The sequence below is a fragment of the Podarcis filfolensis genome (assembly GCF_964270895.1).
Source record: "Podarcis filfolensis genome assembly, chromosome: 13".
Lineage (NCBI taxonomy): Eukaryota > Metazoa > Chordata > Lepidosauria > Squamata > Lacertidae > Podarcis > Podarcis filfolensis.
This window is the reverse complement of record NC_139615.1, coordinates 46,329,197-46,354,763: the sequence shown is the minus strand read 5'-3', so window position 1 is coordinate 46,354,763 and position 25,567 is coordinate 46,329,197. Positions and strand designations below refer to the sequence as shown.

At 46.4% G+C, this 25,567-nt stretch overlaps 1 long non-coding RNA gene across 4 annotated transcripts; it reads right to left on the bottom strand.

Annotated features, from left to right (window-relative positions):
- Nucleotides 1-14,476: 14,476 nt before the first annotated feature.
- Nucleotides 14,477-18,016, bottom strand: LOC310748152. Of its 4 annotated transcripts, none has more exons than XR_014541116.1 (3): nt 17,033-18,016; nt 15,356-16,523; nt 14,477-15,120 (listed from the first exon to the last, which is right to left on the bottom strand). It is a non-coding gene; the product is annotated as an uncharacterized lncRNA (long non-coding RNA). The 4 variants fall into 4 exon arrangements; XR_014541117.1 differs by having other exon boundaries at nt 14,477-16,523; nt 17,033-17,177; nt 17,282-18,016; XR_014541118.1 differs by having other exon boundaries at nt 14,477-16,523; nt 17,033-17,588; nt 17,678-18,016.
- Between the last annotated feature and the right edge of the window lie 7,551 nt (nt 18,017-25,567).

Here is a 25,567-nt window from a genome sequence, read left to right as displayed (position 1 = left end):
ATGCCGGTCTCTTGCTAATCTTAAAAAAAATGCGCACAAAACCCCATCAGAACACAGATCTTTGCAACTTTGCACAATGCTCACAAACAGCAACATTTCCATTTATATGCATATTACTGTCATAAATTGGCAGGACTTCGGGGAGGAGAAGGATCCTGGTAAGGGGTGCAGCTGGGAGCGGGTCACACAGGAGAAAGCTGGGGATAGGGAAGGAGAGGTTGGTGTAGACCAGGCATCCCCAAACTCGGCCCTCCAGATGTTTTGGGACTACAACTCCCATCATCCCTAGCTAACAGGACCAGTGGTCAGGGATGGTGGGAACTGTAGTCCCAAAACATCTGGAGGACCGAGTTTGGGGATGCCTGGTGTAGGCAAAACTCACAGGGTGACAGAGGAAGATGACGGAACAGAGGCTGGTGTACAGGAAGCCAAGCAGCAAGACCCCTTGCCAGAACCAGAGAGACTCTAGTCCTCACAATGGGTCCTAAGATATAAGGAACAGCAGGCAGGGCACTCCAGGAAACAGAGGCGGGCCAGGGCCTGCAGCCTAGTTTGCTAGCTGGCCAGGTGGGGGTGGAGGCATGGGATTCCTCATCTGGGGGAAGGTGAGGGCAGGTGAGGTCACCTGCCTCATCAAGCCCAGATGCTGCAGCCAGCAGATACAGTATCAGAAGGCAGCAGAGCTGAGGTGCTGTGCCTGCTCAACTGCCTATGTTGAGGGACCTCGCCTGGGATTCTCCATGGACCTTCTGGGGTTTCTACTTTGAGACTGATTGCTGAACGCCTATCTTGGCTTACTTGGACTGACCCCAGACTGCATTTCCTGATCTTTGGTCTGGATTTATGTGGATTGGCTTTTGGACTTGGAACATTGCTTTGGCACACTGTCTGCCAGGTAGGCCAGGGAATCAGGACAATTGCCCAGAAAACCTATGAAACGTTGATTTCTAATTTTATAGGATACTGAAATGCACGGGGAACCTCCACAAGTACAGAACACTCTCCATTCAGAAGATGACCATCCAGGAGTTAAGAGAGGGTGACTAGAACATATCTCCTCCTCACACATCTACCTAACTTCTAATGGTAACGTCTGAAGACATCTCCTCCTCACATATCTACCTACCCGTCTGAAGACAGTGGTGGTGACAGTTGCGTGTCATTTCAGTTAGGAAAACAGAAATGGCTGTGTACATGATTAAGGGTCTAAAGCAGTAGCATGTTGAGCCTCTTTAAGCCTCTAAGCTCAGAGACTCCTTTCTCTAGCTGTAAATATTTTCCTCAGAGTGGATGTTTCACACAAATCAGAACCAACTCTCCTTCTCTCCCTCCTGCTGTGGTGTAGTGGTTAAGAGTGGTAGACTTGTAATCTGGGGAACCAGATTCGCCTCCCCACTCCTCCCCATGCAGCTGCTGGGTGACCTTGGGCCAGTCACACTTCTTTGAAGTCTCCCAGCCCCACTCACCTCACAGAGTGTTTGTTGTGGGGGAAGAAGGGAAAGGAGAATGTTAGCCGCTTTGAGACTCCTTCGGGTAGTGATAAAGCGGGATATCAAATCCAAACTCTTCTTCTTCTTCTTGAACCATCTCTCCATGTCTCTCAAACCCAAAGTGCTGGCTGCACCCCAGGGGCTCCAAGGAAACTGGAGGCCCGTAGGACAGGACGAAGGGGCAGGGCCAGTAAATGTAGAGGTGACCCCCGGGTTGAGCAATCACAGGACCCAGAGTTGCGACTGAGCAAGCTGGCTGTGAGCAAGTCTGCGGTGTCAGACCAAATGGCCCCGACACAGCCAGCAGCCCCAGAAGTAGAACCAGAATCCCCAACCGAGGGACAACCCAGGCCGCAACGCATAAGTAGGCGGCTGGCATATCTCAAGAACTACAAATGCTAACCTCCTGGGAGTGAGTGGAACTTAGAGGGGTGGGGTGTTGTCTGGAGTTGGGATCCTAGAATAATAGACAGGGAAGATTCTAAAAGGTAGCATCTGATTGGCAGTGGAGCCATCCAATCCGGCTCCAGAAGGGAAGTTTGAACTAGCCTATCAGGTGTGACCTAGGGTGTGGTTGTAGGATATATAGCCTGGGTCTGGGACGGACTACATGTTAAGTTGTGGGTGAACATATCAGACGACACAGCAATTCTTCAAACAGCTCTTGTTTATTCACAGGCCAGAACAGAACTGAACTGAAGGGTTCAGCCAGCCTGCTTATATAGAGCTCCACTACAACGCAGCAGTAACCACTTTCTGTAACTATCCAATCACTGAACGTCACTTTCAATCCCTTATTTGCATATGTGGACCTGAGTGAAAACTATCTACAGTATCTCCCTGCTGGTCCAGGGTGAGAACTTCAGTACATAACACTACAAGCCAGGACACACCTGATGACTGATTGTTTTTATCAGGCTACTCTGAAATAAACAGGAAAATTACATTTACCAAGGGGCACCAGGGCCGGTTAGCCTTTAGCAGTTAAGTGTTGTTTAAAAAGAAAGGGGTGTTGGGGAAAGCTGGTGGTGAACTCATTTTGGCTTTAAAAAAGCTCATTTTGGGGTGGGGTCAAGCATGATTTGTGAAACATTGTCAATCTCTGCTTTTTAAAGCTTGCTTTCGTATAATCTATTGATTCACAATTTTAAGTTGTGCTTTGTTGTTGTGCAACAGTAAAGGAGGTCAGCTCCAAGGCAGAAAGTTCCAGGATCAAATCTTGCCTCAGCCTCTTGCTAAGGACTCTCTCTCCCCACTGCTGAAATCTGCAATAGCATTGCTGATTGTGCTTTGGTTCCTTCTGTGATAATTGTCAGCAACTTCAAAACAAAATCATTTCCACAAAAATAGGATGTCTTGCCTCTGTGGAAAAGGTACACAGCTAATTTTGCTAAAGACAAGTTTTTATTTTTTTACCAAAGGACCACATAGAGTGAGAGGCAATGAAAAGAGAATTTGCTAACACCTGGTTCCTTTGTACAGCTACAGAGGTTACTTTGTACAAAGCACTCTGATGGAGCCACCAAATTTTGAAGGTTACTTGCAAATGTAATGAGAATCATTTCCAGCAAAATGAAGTATTAAAATTTACAAGTCAGCTGTGAATCAAAGCCAATATTTTAAAACAAAAAAATGAACATTTCAAAGTTGGATCTTTCCATATGCAGCTGTTGCAGAGCTTTCAATATCGTTAATAGATTTTTCCTTGTTTACCGCTCAGATTCTAATGTATTGCCCATTAAATGGAGACAACTAAGGTCAACTTCAAATGCAAAACCATAAATGTTGCAGACAAGTTCACGGAATGATAAGAAGAAGAAAATTAACCTCAAGTAAAAAGCTTGTAACAGCCTTGACCTCTGACTTCTGCTGCATACAAACTCGAGGATTTTCTTCATTTCACTTCTGTTAATGGATTTCCCAGGGACAAACTACAAGTGAGTTTTTTCTGGAGCAGCAGCACCATCTAGAGTTTAAGTGGAGGCCAAGAACTAGACTACAGATGAAAATATATTTCATTCACTGGTGCAATGTAAAAAACCGCTTCAAAGCATTCCTTCGGAATACAGGAGACACAGCCTTTAGACTCTAGGACAAGTGGAACATAATAGCGTTTCCACCCAAGTGTGCAGAATAGCATTAGTAAAGGTAAAGGGACCCCTGACCATTAGGTCCAGTCGCAGCCGACTCTGGGGTTGCGGCGCTCATCTTGCTTTATTGGCCAAGGGAGCCGGCGTACAGCTTCTGGGTCATGTGGCCAGCATGACTAAGCCACTTCTGGCGAACCAGAGCAGCGCACGGAAATGCCGTTTACCTTCCCGCTGGAATGGTACCTATTTATCTACTTGCACTTTGACGTGCTTTCGAACTGCTAGTTTGGCAGGAGCAGGGGCCGAGCAACGGGAGCTCACCCCGCTGCGGGGATTCGAACTGCCGATCTTCTGATCAGCAAGTCCTAGGCTCTGCAGTTTAACCCACCCGCGTCCCTAGAATAGCATTAGAGTGGTAGAAATTACACGGAAAAGAATGCTACAAATATATTCAGCCTAATGTGCCCTGCCAAACTCACAGGACACTTAAACCAGAACTTACCAAATCTGCAGTTTCCAAAACAATATGCAAACCTAAGAAAACCATCCTTCAAAATTCACCTCTCCAAATGTGGCAGTGTAGTTCTTCATCCAAGAAACATGTAAAAAATGCATACACTGACTAGGGTAAAAGGTTCATCAAAAGGCGTATAATTAGTGAAAACATACAAAACTGCATTATATTAGGAGAAATTGCTTTGCATAAAAAAGATTCTATTAGGCAGATGAAATACAAAATGTGCTTATTAGGTAAATTTTGCACTAAGATGCTGACAAATTTACATGAGTATTTTTTAAAAATAAAAACCCCCAAATAAATTGCAGATTGCTGCAGAAATGTGAAGAACTGAATTTAAGACCTCGCTTCATTTAAAGATTTTCAGAGACTTTGAGACTTAGATTCAATTTGAACTTTTTATTGTTTGAAGGAATTCTATAAAGATTGTCTATTACGTATGTATATGGTCATCGTGTTGCCTAAACATTGTTGACGTTCCCTTTTTCAGCACAGGTGTTTGTTTGGATACTTGTTGGAGTGCTAGCAGGGTCAAGCTAGGACGTTTTGCTGTTGTAGGCAAAACGCCCCGACCCCAGCCTCGCCCCGACATCACTTCCCTCCACAAATCTGGGCCCCATTCCTACTCTTCCCCTGCCATTGCACACACGTTGCCAACAGCCCCACCACCACAACGGCATCCTTGCCCCTAGCTGCACCTGAACTGCCACCATGATTCAGCAGCAACAACAAGGGTGCAGGATTGAGGGCAATGGCACTTTGGTGGCAGGGGCACAGTTAATGCCTCAAGGGGGGGTGGCACAACAGTGGGGACAAGAGAGGGTGTCAGATTGCTGCTGCCGCGAGTGCTGGAGGGAAGACCGCTCTCACCTTGCCGAGGGGGTGAGACCCAGCCTCACCTTGTACAGCTGAAAAAGGCTCTTGGGAGGCTGGAGGGACATTGCTGGAACAACTCTTGGGAAATGTTTTAAACTGTTTTAATTTTGGTTCCTCTGTTTTGTTTTTGTCAGGTTGTTGTTGTTTGTTGTTTTTGTCGTTTAGTCGTGTCCGACTCTTCGTGACCCCATGGACCAGAGCACGCCAGGCACTCCTGTCTTCCACTGCCTCCCGCAGTTTGGTCAAACTCATGTTCGTAGCTTCAAGAACACTGTCCAACCATCCCATCCTCTGTCGTCCCCTTTTCCTTGTGACCTCAATCTTTTCCAACATCAGGATCTTTTCCAGGGAGTTGATGAGGTTCCTCTGTTTCGTTTTTGTCGGGTTGCGGTTGGTTAAATGTCTGGTTGGGGTTGGTGGTTATTTTTATTTGGGTATAGCTGTAAATTGTTTGTTATTGTTGCTATTGTTGTTATGGTTATTATTGGTTTCTGATGATTTATTGATTTGTTTGTTGCCTGTTTAGGATAATCTGTTCTGTAATGTTTGATGTTTTGTAGTTGAAATATACTCAGAGTCGCAAAGTGATTTCATGCTCTTTATTCAGCTCATAGTGGTGAGGAGGAATGAATGAAAGTCCCCTCAAAGTATCTGCTTTATATACATTATTTACACAATGGGCTGCACATGATTGGCTAATTCTGGAATTCTACTGTAAGCCAATCAGGTTGTGGATTCACTTCTATCTGGAGCATGATTGGGTGGTTCCTGCCAACCAATCATACTGCTGCATTGTTCTAGGACCAATCAGACTGCTGCATTCTGAATCCTATTGTTCTAGGACCAATCAGACTGCTGCCTTTTGGATCCTATTGTTCTAGGACCAATCAGACTGCTGCAGTTTGGATCCTATTCAACTCAGTACATAACAGTAGTGTTTTTATATATGCTGTAAGCTGCCTAGAATGGCTGGGGAAACCCAGCCAGATGGGTGGGATATAAACAATAAAATTATCACTGTTGTTAATTATCTGGCACCCAAGGCAAATGGCTTCACCTCACCTCATTGATGGGCTGGACTTCAGGTGGGAAAACCTTTGTTCCAAGCTTTTGCACGGTCATGAAGATCATAAGCACTTGCTTAGTTCTCTGTAAAGCAAATATTCTGCAGGAACAAACCTCCACATAACATTTTATACACAGTGCACATGTTATGTACTAAGCTTGGATCCTAGAACAATAGGCAAGTAGGATCCTAGAATGCAACAACTGATTGGCTTGCAGGAAAAGACCAATCAGGCTCCAGGAGGGAAGCAGAATCAGCCAATCAGATGGGACTCATTGTGTAAATAATGCATACAAAAGCCTGAGGTTTGGGGGGGAAATCAATCACTGCTTTACAAGCTGCAATAAAGAGCATGAAATCACTACAGGACTCCGAGTATATTTCAGCACAGCATTTGTATGCACATTAACTATATGTTTCTCAGGCTTCTCTGTTCTCCATCCAGGCAAGCAAGAAGCATTATCAGAATTTAAGTTTACTAGTGGCACAGCAGTAAAACTGCTAGCACATTTGCAAAGCTAAGCAGGGTCTGGTCAGGGTGGGGAGCCACATGTTGAGACTCCTGCATTGTAGGGGGTTGAGCGACATGACTCTCAGGATCCCCTCCAACTCTATAATTCTATTAGGATGCATTCTGGACAGGCAAAAGCATGTGACAAAGCAGATCCAGTAAGGAGTGTGGGCTTGGCCTGGGAAGAATCCCGACTGCCTAAGGAGATCTTTGTACAATGTTTGGATCAGATACAAGGATTTACTGGAAAATAAGACCCCAAGGTGGTTGTCACCAATGGAAGCGAAAGCCCAGAAAAAGCTCAATATGGAGGCCAAATGGCCGAAATATTGGGAAATTTTGGAACAAGAAGGAGACAGACTGAAATTGCAGAGCTTTGAGAAACTAAAAAACAAAGTGCGAGATTGGCTTCATTATTTTCAGATAATGGAGGCTTACAATTTGGACAAGAAAATTGGCTTCCAGGTGGAAAAATCTAAATTAGAAACAGAAGTGCTAGAACCCAAAACTAAGATCATGTCAAAAATGTATAACTTGCTGCTGAAATGGAATACACAGGATGAAACGGTTAAGTCAGCTATGATTAAATGGGCACAAGATGTTGGACATAACATTATGTTTGCTGACTGGGAACAGTTATGGACCACTGGTATGAAATTTACGGCATGTAATGCCCTAAGAGAGAATATTATGAAAATGATATACAGGTGGTACATGACACCAGTCAAGCTTGCAAAAATATATCATTTGCCTGATAATAAATGTTGGAAATGTAAGGAGGTTGAAGGTACATTCTTTCACCTTTGGTGGACGTGCCCAAAGATTAAGGCTTTCTGGGAAATGATTTATAATGAAATGAAAAAGGTATTTAAGTATACCTTCTTGAAGAAACCAGAGGCTTTTCTCTTGGGCATAGTCGGCCATTTGGTGCCAAAGAAGGACAGAACTTTTTTTATGTATGCTACAACGGCAGCAAGAATACTTATAGCAAAGCACTGGAAGACGCAAGATCTACCCACTCTGGAAGAATGGCAGATGAAGTTGGTTGACTGTATGGGAGTGGCAGAAATGACCGGCAGAATCCGCGACCAGGGAGAAGAGTCGGCAGAAGAAGATTGGAAGAAATTTAAGGACTATTTACAGAAATATTGCAAAATTAATGAACTTTGAAAGATGCTGGATTGAATTTACGTGGTCTCTAGCTGTTATGACAAAAAGAACTGGGATAAATATTGTTTAAGTTATAAAATTTAAAAAGTTGATTGGAAAATAAGGTGTTAGTTAAAAGGAATGTTAAGAGATTAGGATTTGCTGGATAAACAATTTGAACTAGAAAACAAGAAGGGGAGGTATGAGGAAGTCAAAGAAACATGTTATTGAAAATTGATATTGAAATTGATTTGTTTTTAATATTTTTTTTCTTTTTCTTTTTTGTTTGTATAAAATTGAAAACTCGAATAAATATTTATAAAAAAAAAATAAAAAAGAATCCCGACTGCCAAATAGAAAGATTTGTAAGGCTGCATGAGGGTCCTGGGCCCAAGGTCCCCCATCCCTGATGTACGGCAACCCACAAGGGTTGGACCCTCTGGTTTTGCTGGCTCCTTGGGACTGCATAAACAGGAGGAGGAACAACCATCTGACGGACAGCAGTCATGTCACACATCACAAACCGTATAGGTCCAGAGAGGCTCAGGCATGCATTTCGGAGCTTCCTGGAAGGCAGAATATAAGCAGACCGATATGTACCTCTAATTATCATGCCTGCATATAATTTAGTTAAAAGCTTGACAACGTTCCTGAGATAATCTGTTTGTAACCCTGCGGGAGAGAATTCTCTTAGCATGGAAATGTTACCCTATGACATTCTGTAGCTCAGCGCCAGCAGGTGACCATTGCAAGAAACGGAGGAATGACTGTGGTCACACTGGGGCCATTCTCATAAGCTCCACGGTTTCCTTATCTACTAAATGCAGAAGGTAACTTTCTACATGTTTTCTGTCCCTGCTTTTCAACCCTGTTCAAACAAAAGCTCCGGAGAAAGAAAACCACCAGCACAACAGAATGGGAACTGGAGGAGCATAATGAACACTGCTTAGAGAAAGACAAGTGGAAATAGTTGAGAGCTCAAAACTTTGAGAGAGAGAAAGAGGATGCATATTCTGTGCATGGATATATCTACTATGTTCAAAGCGGCTTTAGTTCCAGGTAGCAAGCCTTACGTGTTGATAGGTTTGCCTTTGGAGAATGTAAACAATCATTGACACATGTGAAGTACAGTTTTAGGACCCACCTGCCTTTTTGCGATTGTATTCTTTGTGACTTTAAAAAGTTCTTTTTAGAAGAAGAAGAAGAAGAGTTTGGATTTGATATCCCGCTTTATCACTACCCTAAGGAGTCTCAAAGCGGCTAACATTCTCCTTTCCCTTCCTCCCCCACAACAAACACTCTGTGAGGTGAGTGGGGCTGAGAGACTTCAGAGAAGTGTGACTCCAATTAATATCTTACTTTTTCTCTTTGCTGACAATCTGCCTCTAAAAAAATTAGAAAATATCAGTCTCGTACTATACCTTACCCAGTCATACAAAACGGTTTGCTCAGGATAAAGAAAGTATTCAGTAGCACAGCTAGTGTTCAGACTCATAACAAGCAGTTAAATGCAATACAGGTGTATAGAATCAATCATCACATGATTACATGGTTAAAGGTGCAGCATCACTTTTCTGTGACAACCAAACAATAGTATACATGTTAACTCATACATAGCATCCCAGATCAAATTCAGTTTTCAAACCCTTTGGATATAAGGTTACTAACTGAAATATTAACTTATACTCCTTTTGTAGCAAGGCTCTTCATATATCTAGAGTTCTAAAAGGTTGTTTTTTAAAGGTCCACAAGATAAAAAAACTCAGATCATTCTCTGTATGGGCTGGTGTGTCCAACCTTGGCCAGCATCTTGGCATTCCATGATTTGACCTTCCTTGAGTCCCCGCCCCGCCCCGCCCCATTCTAGTGGCACTGCACATATGGCGCCATCTCCTCAAGAATACCAGGGTGTGCTTCTGGTCAGACAATCAAGCGGTAGTAAGAATCATCGTCGAGCAATCGGCGAAATCAGAAAAGGGTATCATTGTGCTCCAGCTCTTTGTATTAGAATGCCTCAAAGGTAACATTTCCTTCTTGGAGAGGTTCATCCCAGGCCTCAATAACGTGTCCAGAGGAGGGCAACCAAAATGGTCAAAGGCCTGGAAACGATGCCTTATGAGGAACGGCTAAGGGAGCTGGGCATGTTTAGCCTGGAGAAGAGGAGGTTAAGGGGTGATATGATAGCCATGTTCAAATATATAAAAGGATGTCACATAGAGGAGGGAGAAAGGTTGTTTTCTGCTGCTCCAGAGAAGCGGACACGGAGCAATGGATCCAAACTACAAGAAAGAAGATTCCACCTAAACATTAGGAAGAACTTCCTGACAGTAAGAGCTGTTCGACAGTGGAATTTGCTGCCAAGGAGTGTGGTGGAGTCTCCTTCTTTGGAGGTCTTTAAGCAGAGGCTTGACAACCATATGTCAGGAGTGCTCTGATGGTGTTTCCTGCTTGGCAGGGGGTTGGACTCGATGGCCCTTGTGGTCTCTTCCAACTCTATGATTCTATGATTCTATGATTCTATAACGACATCGCAGATGCCTTGTCTCATTTTCAGATGGAGCATTTTCACGACTTGGCTCCAGAGGCCACCCAGCTGACAGAGACTCTCCCAGTGGAACTGTGGGAAATGGGACAAGATGCAGGGAGTATTGAGAGCACTTGCACCCTCTACAGTGTGGGCTTACATGAGAGCTTGGTCATCATATGATGGGTTCAGGGCCAGATTTGGCTCATGCCATAGGCTAGGGTCAGCTAGGGAATCCGATGTGCTAAAATACCTGGTTTATTTCAAACAAAAAGGCATGGCCCTTAAGACCATGAGCCTTCACAAGGCAGCTATCTCTTACTTTAGCTACTGCTAAAGTATACAGATGTCCCAATGGGAGAATTTGTGGAAGGTAAATTGGAGGTTTACTGCCTGTTACTCTATAAAGGAAAATATGCAAAAAATGTTATACCGGTGGTACCTGACGCCGCATAAACTCTCTAAGATGTATAAAACCACACCAGATGTTTGTTGGAGATGCGGGAAAACAGGAGGCCCCATGCTTCACATATGGTGGACCTGCCAGAAGGTCAAAGAGTTCTGGAATGACATCTACTCAGAACTAAAAATAATGCTAAAGGTAAATTTCGCTTAAAAAACCAGAAACATTTCTTTTGAGTATTACGGGTACAGATATCCCCTAGGGTTTAAGAATTTTTTTTTTCTGTACGCAACCGCAGCAGCAAGGGTGCTTATTGCGACATATTGGAAAAATGACAAACTTCCTACTAGAGATGAAAACTTACAGAATATGCAGAATTAGCCTCTCTTTCTGAAAGAATCAGAAACAATCCCAGACAGGAGTTCATTCTAGAATGGGATACCGTATTTTTCGCTCTATAAGACGCACTTTTTCCCTCCTAAAAAGTAAGGGGAAATGTGTGTGCTTCTTATAGAGCGAATGCAGACTGCGCAGCTATCCCAGAAGCCAGAACAGCAAGAGGGATCACTGTGCAGCGCTCCCTCTTGCTGTTCTAGCTTCTGGCTTAGCCCCTCTGTCCCTTCCCCCACCTCCCGGAAAAGCCCCCAAGAACCAAACACACGCTCTGCCCTTCTCCCTCCTCGGGGAAAAGCCTGCAAGCGCTGCACACACGCTCCTCGCAGCTCGTGGGATGCATACAGGCTCTGCTCAGCGCTCCCTTTAAAGAAAATTTTTTTTACTTGCATCCCCCCTCTAAAAACTAGGTGCGTCTTATGGTCAGGTGCGTCTTGACTCAACTGTTTAACTGACTCCTCTTAACAGATTCTCTCACTCTTTCGCATCAAACTAGCCCAACCCTCTCCCTTCTCTAACTCCAGACTGACTTCTTAACAACTCTAACTCCTCCCCTTGGGTTCCTATTGGTTAATCATTTTACACTTAGTTAACCCTTTCCTTACGACCCAGTATGATGTCACACACCTGGGAGGGCAAACGCCACACCCCGTGACTTCAAGGTGAGATGTTTCCGTAGCCTTAGAGTTCAGAGAACAGAGGCATGGAAAGGCCATATGGTTCAATCTTGTACCCAACCAGATATTCACAGCAGTAAATATAATCTAGGGATCACAGCTGAGGACCTGCCAAGCTGTCAACAGCTGTGGACAAGTCAAGCCAGTGAGCCAAGCCACATGTACCAGTGACGGGTACGCTAATAATAATAATAATAATAATAATAATAATAATAATAATAATAATTCGATGCCACTCATCTCCCCTCTGGGCCTCGGAGTGCCTCCTAGCTTCAGAGTTCCTTTTCATGATAACTGATGGGCACACTTGTCTTGGCAAGTCTCTCACCATCATCTGACAGGCATCCCTCTTGCAGGCCACTGTAAGGCTTGCTTGCAAAGCAGCACTTTGTGACATCAGTTGGGAAACAGGGGCCAGGCTGCTGGGTTGTCAGGCAGCTGAATTAATACAAATAAAATGGGGGGCGGGTGTCAAAGTGTGCTGGGATGAGGCCCCCGTGGGTCAGGCCACAGGGTGCTGTTGGGGTGTGTGGTTGTCTCTCCCCTGGTTCTGCATCTTGCTCCCCCGCCCCTTCCTTTAGCTGCTTGTTGGAATCATAGCATAGCAGAGTTGGAAGGGATCCCAAGGGTCATATAGTCCAACCACCGACAGTGCCAGGATCCTGCCCACAGCCAGCCCTGGCTGGGCTCCAAACTTCGACCATCTTCTTACCAACCAGTTGCACAGACCCCTTGCAATTCTGCCTGGGCTGGAGAAAGGGGAGAGAGAGATGATTTGCTCTCTGTCCCTCAGGACATGGATTTGAGAGCCACACCATGCAGCCCTCTCAATATCTCAAGGGCCGTCACAGGGAGGAAGGAGAAAGCTTGTTTTCTCCTGCTCCAGAGGTCCTCAGGACCTGAAGCCGTGGCTTCAAGTTACAACAAAAGAGATTCCGACTCAACTTTAGGAGGAACTTTCTGACAGCAAGAGCTGCTTGACAGTGTGAAGGACTTCCTAAGGAGGCGGTAGACTCTCCTTCCTTGGATGTTTTTCAGCAGAGGTGGGATGACCATCTGCCATGGATGCTTGAGCTGAGATTCCAGCATTGCAGGGGGTTGGTCTAGATGACCCTCAGGGTCCCTCCCAGTTCTACAATTCTATGATCCTATGATTAAAATATCCAGTGAGCATTGAAAGCACATGACGTCCCCCAAATGATCCTGTGCATTGCGGCTTTCCTCTCACAGAACTACAATTCCCAGAACCCCTGACAAACTAAAATTCCCAGGATCATTTAGGGGAAGACACCTGCTTTTTAGAACAGGGAGGAGAACCTGCAGCACACTTCCCCCAATTTCCTAGGAACCAGGAATGGGAAGCTCAAGTGCTTCTAACAGGATGGCTTGACAGAGCAGGCTCATAAAATTTTGCTCCAAAAGGTGCCTCCCGTCTCTCTACTGAGCGATGGCAAGAGTCCATGGGGTTCCAGGCTCTCACCTTTGGAGAACTAAGACATGGTGGAGACTGTCATACCTTTAAGAAATACAGCTTATTCACCTATTTACACCTTCAGTTTGCATGGAGGGAGACCAGATCTTACAGCAAAGTCCTTCAAAGAGGGACTTGTCCCCCACAACAGGGCAACCAGTCTTCCCAAGTTGGATTCCAGACTCTGCTCCTCCTCCTCCTCCTCCTCCCCTTGCTCAAAGCCTCAGTTTTCCTCACCACACACCATTATCCTGGACCCCTTTCACATCCCCAGTCTCTGCTCACACCACAGGGCAAGGGAGAAGGACTTCTTTTGCATTTCCAGTTAGGCTCTCCTTGTCCTTGAATTGTTTCTTAAAGGCCCTCACTTGGCCAGGTCGTTTAGCATAGGCTAGCCCAGGAATTCCCCTGCAGCTTGTATTTCTCCCTTCACATCCCAAATAATCCCAAATCCAACCATTTATTAATTTCTAGGGTTTAGTGGGATCCCCCCATAATCTATAACAATATTGTAACTAAGGTAATTCTATTCGGATTCCCAAGGGAATGTCAAGCAGGGAGGGAGGGGGGAGAGAGAGAGTGGAATTCTGGGGGAGAGTGACGATTGGAGGAGGCTTGGAAAGGGAGTTTGAATGTTGGTGGGGAGGCAGTTGAGAGTCAGTTGAGAGCGGTGGGTTCTGGAGGGAGGAGGTCAGCTGGCTGGGCAGCTCTTCAGCTTAGGATCAGTATGAGAGTCACCATCGCCCTCATTTGACAGTGGCCAAAAAGGAACAGAGACGCAGAGAGGGACTGTGAGTCTCCTGTGGAGGCCATGGGATGTGGCAGTCCCATGCCCAGCGAAGAGGGGCTCTGCCAGCTGCCCAGAAACAGATTAACCTCAATTTAGGAGGGCCACAGAGCCAGGCTTGACTTGTTTTCCTAATGCCCAGATGCCTCACACCACCCTCTCCAAGAACCTGGAGAGCAGCTTAACAGACCTGGGCTATGCCTGATTATCATCTTCCCAAGCAAGTTAGAAATGTAATGCTGATGGTCAACGAAAGAAGTTTAAAGACCCTCTCAAGGCAGATCTAAAAGAAATGTTGTGTAAGCAATCGGTAAATGCTGGCCTGCGAACACTCCAGTTGGAGAACAGCCTTTACCAACGGTGTCATGGACTTTGAAGATACTCGAACTCCGGATGAAAGGGAGAAACAAGCTAAGAGGAAAACATGTTTGGGACTCCCTCACCGTGATCAACTCCCAACCGGCAAACCGATGTCCCCACTGTGGAAGGATGTGTGGATCCAGAATTGGCCTCCACGTCCATTATGGACTCACTGTTAAGACCGTGTTCATGGAAGACAATCTTACTTGGCTACGTGTGATTGCCAAAGAAGATGATAGAAATTGGGGGGCTACGGCCTTTTTTATGGACATGGACTTAATGGAAATTCCTCATGGGAAGATGCCTTGCCTGTCCATGCTCCCCCAATGTCCGGTTGATCCAACACTTCCACCATTGTGCTCCCCAAAGGGCAGCACCCATCTGGCAGGTGGAGGGCACCTTGGGGAGGGGGATAGTGTCATGGGGCAGGAATCAGCTTCACCTGCTGAACAGCAGCCTGAAGGGGGAGAAGGGGAGTGACTTCCCCTGCAGCTTCAAGGACTCAAGGACTTCCCCTGCAGCTTCATTCTCTTGAAGCGTGGCCCTGTGGAGGAAGAAGGACTTGGTATCCTCCTGGCAGACGTGGGGAATGGATGCCCAATGCCCCTGCCCTGACCTTGCTCCCAAAGAAAGCTTGGCCCACCCACTTCAAGATGAGACCATCTCCTTTCTGCTCTCATGCAGGAAGGTTCTTCTCCCATTCTCTGTTGACACCCAACTTGGAGGGTGTTCTCCCAGCCCTTCCTCTTTCCTGTTCTTTTTATGGGAGGCTTTGGCAGCAGACACAGTGGTGCAGACAGGAGATCCTGGAAGAAAGAAGGTATATTTGAAGCAGGAGAGAACTCAACACTAAGGGCTGCTTTGAGGGAAGAATCACTGGACGTGTGAATGGGCTGTCACAGGCCATGACAGTTTTATTGATTTATTATGCTGTAAACCGCTTTGAGATTTTTATTACAAATATAAAGCGGTATAGAAATTAAAATAAATAAATAAATAAATAAATATGTGGGAAATGGATTCCCCGAGGAATTAACAGACCACAATTTCCAGGGATATTTGTTTCTTATGGCACCATGGCTGTGCCCTTCCTGCCTGAGAACCTGTGAGACAGAAAGGAAAATAAAAACAGAGGAAGTAATCAACCAGTAATTCACAACAGAAAATATCATCTGGGGACCACAGCTGAGGACCTGCCAAGCTATCAACATCTGTGGACAAGGCAAGCCAGGGAGCCAAACCAGGCTGGGATGCAGCCATGCCCGTACAGAGAAGGGGCAGTGGGGACGCGCCACAAGGGACGTCAGCCGGGAACCACCGGGATGTCGTCCGGTTCTTCGTCCCAGGAGCCGGAGCTGGAGCCTCATCCCTGGAGGTGTGGCCCTGTGGAGGAAGAGGGACATCACATGAGAATGGGCTGTGAGGGGCCAAAAACTACTGACAGAACGTCAACTCAGACACACTTTCACCCACCCCAGCCCTATTTGGCACATGTGGGGAATGGATTACCCATGGAATTAACATACCACATCTTCCATGGCCCTCACCCCTTTGTCCATTTGGGCCCTGCGGTACAGTAGCCTCTTAGGACCTGGGAGACAGAAAGGAAAATACACGTCCCCACTGGCTGCCAATGATTGCTGCTCCTGCCTGGGCGCCTGACCCCTGGCTTGGAAGGAGGGGGGTGAGGGGGTGGTGCAAGACCGGCCTGCAACACCCCAACCCAGCCCTGTTTCACGCAGGTTGGGGCCACAACCTTCCTGCACATGTTGGGAATGGATTCCCCATGGAATTAACGTACCACAATTTCCAGTGTTTGGTTCATTCTTTGTGCCACAGCAGCCTCCTTCTCGCCCCGGCCCCATAGCAGCCTCTTAGGACCTAGGAAAGGAAAATAAAAACAGAGGAAGACGTTACAGGTGGGAAATGTCCGGGAATCCCAAAGTCTAAACTCCGAAACCCTGGCTTATGTCTCACAGGAGGACTCAGGATCCAGCCTGGACCTCAACCTTTCTCTGTTCCCTCCCTGTGTCATATTAAAGATTGTAAGCCTCTCGGGGCAGGAACTTTTTTTTACCTGCAGTTGGTGAGATGACAGGGAATCACTTCCCCTGCCACACAAGGTCACAGCATGCCTCCGGATTTTGGTGGGTTTCCCTGCACCTCTGGGCTGCTGCTGGGCTTCTTTGGGTTTCCCCAAACCACGGCCCTGCGAAGGAAGGACATTGTACTCTCTAGGGGACAGGGGTCCCGTGGGCCGTCCCCAATGATTTCCTTCAGGGGCAAATCGCTCTCAATATTTCCCCCCCCCTCGTCTGCCTTCCCAGCTCCCTCTCTTCCTCACTCTTCCACATCTCTCCTTCTCCTGTTTGGCACAGAGCAGACTGGCAGCAGCCCATGGGCAGGCAAGCCAGTGGAGGCAGGGCCTTCCTGCGGTGGAGACATAGGGCCCCAGGGGGGAGCAGCCCCCAAACTTCTGTAGGGAGAGCCTGAGCGTTGGCGAGGGTGTCTGGCCAGCTGACACAGGGAAGGAGGGAAGCAGAACAAGCACCCCTGCCAGGCTGCCCATGACCACGTCACCAATGGCTGCCAACAATCGCTGCTCCTGCCTGGGCACATAATGACCAGACCCCTGGCTTGGAAGGAGGGGGTGAGGGGCTGGGGCGAGACAGGCCTGCTCCCCCCCCACTACAGCACTCAATTGGCATTTCCCCCTACCTGAACTCTGAGCCTTTCCACACTTTGCCTCCCTATGGGGGTCTTGGTCCTTCCCCCTGTCCCAGTACCTCTGGGGTGAGAGGCCTTTGTCTGGGCTCCAGTCCCTCCCGGGATGCAGTGGCTCCCAGCCTAAACCTTCTCCTCGCTGCAAAACAAACGGAGACATCAGCAGGCGCCTGGCTCCCAGCCACGCTAGCCCCAGTATGGGGCAGGAGGGTAGGGACCTGGGAAGGGGGCATTTCCTCCTACCTGATCTTATTAGCTGCCCCACCCTGAACTCCTCCGTATGGGCATCTGGGATCCGTCCCGGCCGGCCTGGCACAGAGGCAGCAGCGAAAGTCTCCCCTGGCTCCAGAATAACTCTTGAGATGTTCTTGATGGGGGGAAACCTTGGCTGCTACTTTTGCGCCAAGTAGGACCGGGAAGGAGCCATGCCCACACGTAGAACGGACGGAGGGTGAGGCAGGCGAGGGTCAGGGGCCGGGAACCGCCGTGATGGTCTGTTGTTCTTCATCCTGGGAGCAGGCGCTGGAGCCTCATCCCTGGAGGTGTGGCCCTGTGGAGGAAGCAGGACATCATATGAGAATGGGCCTCTGGTGGGCCAAAAACTATGGAAGGACCCCTTTGTTCCCTCTGCCCCAGTACCTGAGGGTCATCACATCTCTCCAGGGATTTGACCAGTACAAAGTATATGTTGGGGAAAGGCTCCCTCCCTGCAAAGAAAATGGAGAGATCAGCAGGCTCCTAGCTCCCAGCCACGCTAGCCCCAGTCTGGGGCAGGAGGGCGGGGGACCTGGGAAGGGGCATTTCCTCCTACCTGATCTTATCAGGGCTCCCCACTTCTCCACCGTATGGGCGTCCAACGGGCCTAGCACAGAAACAGTAGCCAAAGTCTCCTCCCTCTCAGAAATCACCTGAGAAGCTGTTTTAATGGGAGGAAACTTTGGCTGCTGCTTCTGCGCCAAACAGGGTCGGGAAGGAGCCATGCCCCACGGAGAAGGGGCAGTGGGGAAGAGGTGCGAGGGTTGGCAGCCAGGAACCACTGGGATGTTCTCTTGCCCTTCATCCCGAGAGCTGGAGCCTCATCCCTGGAGGCCTGGCCCTGTGGAGGAAGCAGGATACAGTATGTGAGCAAAAGCGCACTAGAGACCTTTCCCTTGAAACCATAGGCTGTGTACCCACCATACCTTTGGGGCTCATCCCCACTTCCCCTTGGGTCATGTGCCCAGCAAGCTCAGGTGTGTTAACAGATTTGCTCTTTGCTAGACGGGCCAGCCTGGTTTGCAAAAGTCAGCCCAGGAATTCCTTGTCTGGCACAGTTCTGCAGCCTGTACTTTCATTGATATCCCAATTTATCAAAATTCTACCTTTTGTGTATTTCTGGGGTTTGGGGGGGGTGTCTCCGGCAAATTATAACACTATTTTGCCTGCACAGTTTTTAATGCCACTGTTGATGTGAAGCGATGCATGATTTATAAAGTAAATAAAGCTTATTTTTAAAGTTCCCCTGTTGATGCCTGATTCTTTCTTAAGTGGGGCAAAGGGAGGGAAGGCAGCTAGCTTCATGGCTGGACTTGCTCAAAAGAAGGTTTTGCAGCCTTATTCCTATCCTTTTAAGTTTGCTGTCAAGGATGGAATTTTAAAACTCTGTTTTTAAAGAACCAGGAGGCAACCCTTCTTCAGGTATACAGGACCCACACTGTGAATTGTACTCACAAACGTACTGGGAGCCATCGTAGATCCTTTAGGACCGGTGTTCTGTGGTCCTGCCAGCTGCTCCCAGTCCGCAATCTAGCTGTTGCTACATCTGCTGGCTCCTCTCAGATATGCCTGAGCCAATCTGATCTGAGGGGAATCCCTTCCTGTCCTGCAATATGTGGGATAACCTGTTGGGTCTTCTGTTAGAGCTTCATCAGGACCAAACCCCATCTCCCAGGCGTCCCCCTTGAAGGCAAGGCACAATCCTGGCACACTCAACACCCAACGGTTCTCCATTTCCAAGGCACGGGGTCCCTCCCCAACTCAAGAACCTGGCATCTGAGCTCCTCCGACCTTCCTGGTTCCTCCTCATGACTGAGTTCCTAGGACTCCACGGATCTCTGCTAATGGGAGCTATTCCCAGAGCCCCTAACAAACTACAGTTCCCAGGATCATGGAGGGGGGGGAGACATCTGCTTTTTAGAACAGGCACTTCAGGTTACAGACTCACTAACCCAGAAAAAGTACCTCGGGTTAAGAGGTGAATATGCAGGAAATATGCGCCTGGCCCTTTGCCTGGCAGAAGACCTCACCCACTGGGCTGCATAGACAGCTGCCTCAGGAGCCAGATCCCTGGTCCCGGGAGCTCCAGACTGTCTTCCTCTGGCCTGGCTGGCAGCAGCTCACCTGGGAATCAGAGTTTCCCAAGCCTCACCTGGAGATGCTGAGGACTGACCCTGTGGCCTTCCATGTGTGCTGAGCTATGGCCTAAAAAGGCCCCTGGGTGGCTCAATCCTTGGTATATCTAAGCCAGGCTGGGAGCAACTGCTACCTGCCACCCTTTGGAGAACCTGACGCCCAGCGTAAATTAACAATGCAGAGTCTTCTTCAGTAAAAGAATCAAAACTTTACTGAGTTAAAAATAAACTTGTTTGCAAATAACAGCATAGTGAACAGATGATTAAACTAGCTTCAGAGCATACACAGAGTTACTGAGTCACTGTTACGGAAAAATCTAGGTGTGAGGCTGCTCAGTCACCCAGCTCGTTGGGCAGAGCCTGCGGGTCCCTGCAGAATAAAGGAAGGATTCCAGCCAACCGGAGCAAATAGCTGTAAACCAAAGTTTATTGCGCAATAGGTTCAAAGAGCAAATTTGAACCCTGAGGATGGGGTGACAAAGACTTTTAAACCTTTCCCACCATATCCCAGAATACAGTTCGTACAGCATCATTGCTACATCACTGACATGTCACAAAAGGGGAGAGGTAGACAGGGGTTCCACTAGTTTAACCTTGGCAAACCTGTCCAGAGAAAGTGCTTGGTACAAGATTAGCATAAGCAGACATGGCAGGGCAAGACTCAGGTATAAGATTAGCATAGACAAATATATCTTAAGTACCCACCACCCAAAAGTACAACAGAAGTTCCTTTGCGTGTCTGAAGCCTGAGGCGAGTCAGGTGATGAGATTTGGCTTCCCTTGGCTAACAATGAGCCCAGCAATTGTCACTTCCTGGAGTCCTTTTTCAAGGGGGAAATAGCTTTGGAATGGAGGAAACTGGGAAAGGAGATGATTTTATATTATTTTTAAAGCTAGGTAACTTCCCTGAGCTGTCAAGTTGAAAGGATACATTCAGGCATAATATTTGTAATATTTAACTTTAAAGATGTGCCCCCCCCCCAGTAATTTCCGTAACAGTCACACAGGGGCATTACGCACCAACAGTCTCCATTGAGCACAGGCTTCCCAGAGCTCAGGCTCCATCACACACTCTGAGTCTATCTGCAAGCAGATTGTTATGTACTGAGTTGAATAGGATCCAAACTGCAGCAGTCTGATTGGTGCTAGAACAATAGGATCCAAAAGGCAGCAGTCTGATTGGTCCTAGAACAATAGGATTCAGAATGCAGCAGTCTGATTGGTCCTAGAACAATGCAGCAGTATGATTGGTTGGCAGAAACCACCCAATCATGCTCCAGATAGAAGTGAATCCACAACCTGATTGGCTTACAGTAGAATTCCGGAATTAGCCAATCATGTGCAGCCCATTGCGTAAATAATGTATATAAAGCAGATACTTTGAGGGGACTTTCATTCATTCCTCCTCACCACTATGAGCTGAATAAAGAGCATGAAATCACTTTGCGACTCTGAGTATATTTCACAGATACAATACTTATACAGAGAAGGAGTCGTCCTCAAGATGAGTCACAGTGATTCAGCATGCTAAATGATTCTGCAGCTTTTCAGCACTTCACAACATTTCTAGGCTCCTTTACTGCTTCTGCTCTCAAATACCTTTGTCACATGACAGAACCATTGCCAGGCAGTTGACAGCTTGGGTGAGCAGCCCAAGGCCCACAACCTAATTCTCTGCATCGGGAATCTGCAAAAAGATTTCATAGGGTTGATCCCAAATGCATAAGACTTTATGAATCATCAACTCCATACGTTGATCTCAGAAGAGCAACACGGTGAGCTTGGTTCTGCTCAGGGCCGTCTTAAGTATATCCAGCGCCATGGTTATGATGGAAGATTGGGAAAAATTATGGAAAACTGACTTAAAATTTACAGATTGTTCCCTATTGAAGGAGAATTACATGAAGATGATGTACAGATGGTACACAACACCAGTGCAGTTAGGGAAAATGTACAAAACTAGTTCAAATATATGTTGGAAGTGTAAGGAAAAGGAGGAGACGTTTTATCATATATGGTGGGATTGTAAGGTAATTAAAAAATTTTGGGAAATGATATACAACGAATTGAAAAAAAATGTTCCATTTAACATTTGTTAAAAAACCCGAGGCATTTTTGTTAGGGATTGTAGGGAAAGACCTGCCAAAAAAGTTGAAAAACATCTTCATGTATGTGACAACGGCCGCGAGAGTTCTAATAGCACAAGGATGGAAGACTGAAGAAACCCCAACTAAAGAATCATGGCAAGAAAAATTGATGGACTATGCAGAACTGGCAAAACTGACATATAAGCTATGGGACAAGGATAACTGTGACTTTAAGGATGAATGGGAACCCTTTACAAAATATCTGAAGACGCAACAAAGCAAACTGGACTCCTTGGCAGGTTTTGAATAAACATTCACAATCTTTTTATTGATAATAATCAGCTAAATAGTTTGAGGATCTATACAACTTTGTAACATGCAGAAAACAGCATTCTTAGAGGAACCAAAGACTGGAACTGAGGGAAGTCGGGGGGTGGGTGAGTTTTGTGCGGGAGGGGGGAGGGAGGAAAAATGGGGGGGAACAAGGATGATATGTTTTTGGATAATAGGTTTTGTTATAATTTTGAATAAAAAAAATAAATACAAATGAAACAAAACAACAAACAAACAAACAAATATCCGGCACCATGGCGCAAAGATCCCTCCGGCGCCCCCCCTCCCCGTTTCCCAGAGTTGCCGGCCTTTTTAGGGCGCTGCTTCAGCAAGGCGGGCGAGGGCAGCTGATGGCAGGAGGCGCCACGTCCAGCCCCCGCCTCTTCCCTGGTGCCCTCCAGAACTTGGCGCCCTGGTGCCCCGCGCCCCGCGCCTCTATGGGCAAGATGCCCCTGGTTTTGCTTATTCTTAATTGGGAGAGTTCTTGGTGTTTAGCACAACTGTGGGGCTGTGAAAAATTCACTCTGCGTGTTTCGTTCCCTTTTTGTTAGTTATTCCCCTTCCAGAAGAAGAAGAGGGTGGGACTCATCGTCTCCCTGCCCATCCCTTTCCCCACAGAAGCAGCCTGAAGGTAGCAATTGTGAGTCACAATAATAGGTAAAGGTACAAGCTGGCTTCAGTGGGGCAGAACTAACCACCTAGAATGTATTTGGAAAACATATGTGCAGAAGATGCCCTCCTGTTGCTGATTGCTAGTGTGTCTTGGTGCCCATGCAGAGCAATAAGAAGGAAATAGATCCTGGGACAGATTTTCTTCCTGCTCCTGGTTGTCCAACCCTTAAATGAGTGATGGGAAGCAGTCTCTCTTCAGGGTGAGGCATTTATCCCTGCAGGATGCAACTTAGTATATTTGTATGAGTTTGTATGGGGAAAATACAAATTTGCTTAAAATGTATATAGGAAGTGCAATGTAAGCGATGGAAGTCAATCAATGAAATTTTATTATTGAGATATTTGTAGAATAAAGTTGGAAGAAATTCTTCCCATTTTTCTTCTTATTTTTTCCTTTTCTTTTTCCTTCTCTTCCTTTTCTCTTTTTTGTTCTTTTTTATATGTGTGCTTATCTGAAAAATGTATGTATGTATTTTGCTTGTATTTTGTAAAAATTATGATAAATAAAAAATTTTAAAAAGAAGAAGAAGGAAACAGATCCTGGGACAGATTTTTCTTTACTTTCTTCCTGCTCCTGGTGGTCCAACCCTTAAATGAATGATGGGAAGCAGTCTCTCTTCAGGGTGAGGCATTTATCCCTGCAGGATGCAACTTAGGGGGTCATCGCAGCCCCTCAGATGCAGGCCATTCACAGCATTTGTATGAAAATCAAAGAACTGTACAGTTGGAGGGGACACTGGGGGTCATCTAGTCCAACCCCCTGCATCGCAGGAATCCTTTACCCAACGTGGGGCTCGTGCATTGCAGGGGTTGGACTAGATGATCCTTGGGGTCTCTTCCAGCTCTACAATTCTTGGATCCCTTCTATGCCCATATACTCTGAGACTAAAGGTTTAGTTGTACCCGGTTCTTTCCAGTCCGATTTTCCCCACGCGGTTCTGACCAGCTCGAGAGTGGACTCCCTTCTTTCACTGCCACTTTTCAAAAGTTGTTCCACTAATTCTTTGAATTCGCTCTCCTTATTGGGATTAAATTTGGGAAGTTTTCTCACTCTGGGGACAGTCTTAGAGGTTGTGTGCTGATGAGCTGATCTCTCCCCCTGCTGCCACGGCCCGTTTCCCAAATTGAGACAGTCTAAACTCTTCAGAGCTTGGGTTGCCCCAGTGGGGAGCTCAGTTTTTGTTTTGTTTTGTTTTGTTTGTTGCATTTATAGAAAATTTTACTCATTGTTTTTAAAAGATGACATGTCATCCAGCACAAGGAAAGAAAGATTAAACAGCAAATACCTGGGTTATATATGTTACGAAAAAGGAGCAATGCTGAGTTCTCCAGATGGCTGGAAAGCCAAACAGGATGTTGATGTTTTGGGACTGTACCGTGGGAACAAGGGACAGTCTATTCTGTGCACTGAGCACCGGATGTTAGCTCAGAGTGTCACATGACCCTGTACTGGAAGTACATGGGAGGAGTTATTCTCTCTCTGCTGTTGGTGTTAAGAGAGTGCAGACACGTTTTCTCTGTACTGCTGGAAAGACAGAAATAAAGGCATGTAAATACATTTCTGTCTGTCTCTCTCCCCTCCCTGGGAATGAGGGGGGGAGGAATGGTGTGTTCTTCTCACGTTTGAGGAGGATCGCCGGGATCTCGCCTTGTCTTGCCGGGAGTCGCTGACGGGGGAGATCAACAAGGAATCCAAGCCGGGCACCTGGAGAGTGGCCAATTCCTCTGACTAAGGCTTGAATTCCGACAATATATGGCAAAGAACAAGAACATTCAATCTAAAATGCCCCTTGTCTATAGACTTCTTAATGTCTACAGTTCCACAGTTGCAGACATGAAACAGTAATTGCCCTGAATAGAGATGTTTCCCGATTTTTTAAAAAAATACCCAGTTGCAAGACATTTGTAATGACAGTAAACACAGAACAAAAGTAATATATTGAAGCATTTAATGTGCCTTGTTTTCATCAAGGTAGGTGAGACATTGTGTGTATCAAAACAAGTGCTGTACAACTACTGTTTATATGGTTTACTTGAACCCACAGGGACACAGGTAAGAAATATTTTCATGAACAGAAGGATGGAGGATGTGCGCATTATAAGAAACCAAGTTTGTGTTCAACCAAAAGGTGAGGATCTCCCATTCCTTCACTCTGTGCCGGGTCATTCAGAATATCCACAAAACCAATGCAGTCACAGTTGCCTTTCCAGATATCCAGGGGCAAGTTCGCACTAGGAAGGAAAAGAAGACGCTGGAGCAGCTTCACTGCTTGGAATTCCATCTGCAGCTTCAGCGGTGCATGCAGCCCCGGAATATTTCTCAGAGTAGAAAAATTCATCTTATCTTGATTTAGCAACAACAACAAAATTATCTGGTGTGTCCAAGGGATGAACAGGGAAAAGTTTGCTCTTCACATTTGTAAAGCCTCTATTTATCACATCACAGCTTTCAAATGCTTCAGCAGCTGACAAATCAGAAACCGGAATACAGTCCTTCAGCTGAGATCCAAACGCTCTGGAATTCGCCTCAAGCTGTGTTTGGGGGAAGGGGGGGCCTTAGGAAATTTAATTTTATTACTAAATTAACTTGATTTTTTTTAATAAAAAAAATAAAGCCTCTATGACAGACCATTGATAAGTTACAGCTGTTTCAATGCCTCAAAGTGAAAATGACATGGCGGCGATACTGATGATGTCATATTTCATACACCCACCACTGATATTTATGAAGACTGCCATATTTTGCTTGTACAGTGCTACCTCGGGTTACATATGCTTCAGGTTACAGACGCTTCAGGTTACATACGCTTCAGGTTACAGACTCCGCTAACCCAGAAATAGTACCTCGGGTTAAGAACTTTGCTTCAGGATGAGAACAGAAATTGCGGGGTGGCAGCACAGCGGCAGTGGGAGGCCCCATTAGCTAAACTGATGCTTCAGGTTAAGAACAGTTTCAGGTTAAGAACGGCCCTCCGGAACGAATTAAGTACTTAACCCGAGGTACCACTATATACCGTATTTTTTGCTCCATAACACTCACTTTTTTC